Source organism: Notothenia rossii (assembly GCF_949606895.1).
Source record: "Notothenia rossii genome assembly, chromosome: 3".
NCBI classification, from domain to species: Eukaryota; Metazoa; Chordata; class Actinopteri; order Perciformes; family Nototheniidae; genus Notothenia; species Notothenia rossii.
The window spans coordinates 61,706,667-61,709,896 of record NC_136901.1 but is presented as its reverse complement, the minus strand read 5'-3'; positions in this window follow the sequence as shown (position 1 = coordinate 61,709,896).

Below are 3,230 nucleotides of genomic sequence, written 5' to 3'. Positions count from 1 at the left end.
GGTGTGTGGGCTGATAGGTGTGTGGGCTGTCTTTCATTTTGACACACAGAACAATGTTATAATAAACATACATACTGTATGTTAAATGTATATATCCGCCTTCTTTCATTTATCTTTCCATTCCCACAACAATATACATAAAGAAATGGCATATTTTGGACATAGTTCGAATGGTGATTGATCATGATTAATTAATTTTGAAGCTGTGATTAATCTGATTAAAAATTGTAATCGTTTGACAGCCCTACTAATAATAAAATAATGAAATTCTGCTTTAATGCTTTAACCACTAGGTGTCCCTTTCTATCAACTCTGCACCGTTATGGTGTAAATACAGCCTATCTACCAATTGGATCAAATATAAAAGTCAGCCGAATTATTGTTGATACTGCGAGGAGACGTATTGTGTGAAAAGAAATGTAAGATGTTGTTTAATTGCTTATATATTTATGATCCACGTCACGTTTTCAGTTTTGGCAGCAGTTCTCCTGTTTGTCTAGAAGTCTTTTCAGCAGGGCTCTATAAATAGAGAACTATGGCAGATATGTAATATTTAATGCAGCCGAACCGTGTATTACAATGCCGTTATGTGATGACTTTCAAAGAGAAAAGCAAGCACACTCTGAATAAAGTATATATTTTTTTTTTGTTCAATGTTTTCGGATTTCACATCACATAAACACCAAATCCCATCGTGCAATGCGGCTAAACCATCCAATCATCGAGCTGAGGATCTTGCCTACGTCTGTTTCCGTTTTAGTTTACGATGGATGTATTTTGTTATACACACATTCCTTCATATTTACATTTTAATTTACATTAAAGTATTTCGTGAGGCCTTCTAACATGTTTTTAAATATAACTACGGTTGTAGTTGAAGAGTTTGTAAATTAACATGAACCGAAGCTGTTGCCTGGCAACGCAATCACACAACGTCACATCCGTTAATTCCACATCCACACGCATGGATTAACATCGATTTAATACATTAATGTAGCCTTTGTTTCTGCTAAAAGAGGTGTTGACCAGCTGGGGTAACAAGAAAATTGGCGTAATCGAGTGTGACTATTAAAAAATGAATCATTATTATATTAATATTGATAATAACAACTGACTGTCGGGGTAGCATTTGCTTGGCATTTCTGGGTATTTCTCCACTGGTTTACATGGGTTAACAATACCGTGTAAATGTCAGGTTTGAAGGGACGAAATCGTGACATCTTCACGTCTCCCAGCATGGTAAATCGTCACATGTTCACGTCTTGCCGTGATACCGGGTTGAGCCAGCATGTGTAGTTCTTGGGGGTGGGGGGGGGGGGGTGGACACGTTCAAGTCCAGTTTTGGATAGTGTGCCGTCGATGGGTTTCATTCCATTTCAAAGTGCTGTTTGACGCTCGGCGTAACCTTGGCGCACTGCCAGTCCAACATCCAATCACAGAGCTTGAGGACTAATCACGGGGTTTGTCGAGCAAAAGCGCATGATGTAGTCTCAAACGATAGCTGAGGATTATGGGTAGTGTAGTGTCTTCGGCCATCCTAAATTCGGATACAACTATTTGTTTCTCAGAGTCAAGGGGGAAAAACACAAAACCATTGTACACAATTTAAACCAATCAATGTTGTGTAATTAACAAGGATAATCTGGTGTTTTTGAGTTGATGAGTAGTGCAGATATCACTGTAAAATCAATCGACAGTAAGGAGAATACTTATTTCGGGGTGTAAAATGATCCGTTATCCAATGGCAATCACATTGCCTTTAACTGCCTCCGACATGGACCGATGAGGTGCTTCCCTGAGCGTCAAATACCGCCGCCGATGGGAATACATTGCAATCAGTTGAAAGCTCTTTGCGTCAGGTTATGAAGCTGAAGCAGACTCGGCACGTCACAACTGCACGCCAAAGGACCCTGACCAAGCGTCGCTATTGGACGATCAGGGAGTGAGACTGTGTTGTTTAAGACGTAGCATTCGCCACATGCTAATGCTAACCGGAAATGACGAGATTTACTTAGCGGAAAACCGGAAGTCATGTGTGAACATTCGGTTTTTAGAATAAAACAGATTTAAATTAAATACAGTGTATTTAATTTAAATTACGCCATATTTTAATTTCTTACAGAAGCCATGCATTCCACATGGTCTTTATCATATTTGATTATAAGGATTGTGTGGGCAGTTTGCATGCTGCAAAACAAGTAAAGAAAGTCAAACAGAAAAGTTGGAGGGTAGCTCGAGACACAGCAGCCATCCACGGTACCATCTTAACATTCTATTTATGTTGATAAAGGTCCCTGTGAGGTTTTCATAGCTGGTTCATCCTGTTTGAGTGATTGTTTTTGCAATCACCATTACTTATCTATGTGCATATGTACTGCAGCCCTGACTGTGAATAACAATCTTCACTATATGTAGAGGCCATTTAAGGATTCCCGGGCAAATGATTTACTGTAAACTGATTTAAAATTATTTCTCCCAGCATTGCAGCATGAAGTGGAATAACAACAGCATTTAACAGAATGATAGACATTATAAGAAAAAACGTTCTCCATGCAACACAGACTCTGGGACTGTAATACCATTTACATAAGTTACACCACTTACATAAATGCCAGCGCATACTGTAAATTAGGCAGTATGAATCACCTTTAGTCTCTGTCTCCATCGCTCTCTGTCTTTTTAATGGCGAGAAAGCAGGTAGTTTAGTCATCCGTAGAGGTGCAGTTCAGTGTAAGTGTTTGGATGTGTGAAGGAGATGGCTGCGTGCTGTAAGTAATCTGTGGAGAGTGAGTGGGGGTAATGGCATCTCTTTAGTCGGACTGCTCTGGTACTACAGCAGGACAGTGTTTACATTATGGAGAAACTTCCGATAAAGGGGCAGCATTATTTTAAATGATGAGAAGAAGGGGGGAAGGTGGGATATATTTATTTTAATATCACCTCATATATTCGTGTGTGTTAAATTTGAAGGGACAAAGTACATTTTTCCTCTTTTAAATATAGCGCAATAGTCTTTTCTTCCACTTTTATGTGTATTCAAAAGGGTGGTTTTTTGGCTCTGTGGTTAGGCATAATACAAATGACCTTTGACATCTGCTTTGCAGTTCCCAGAATATCAGGAGAGTGTTAGGGTCTCTCTGTTAATCATCCACGGTTTTTGCAATTAACAGGGGAAGCCAAAGGGGGTTTTCCTCAAAGATAATACTGTTAAATTCTTTCTTGTTGTTAAT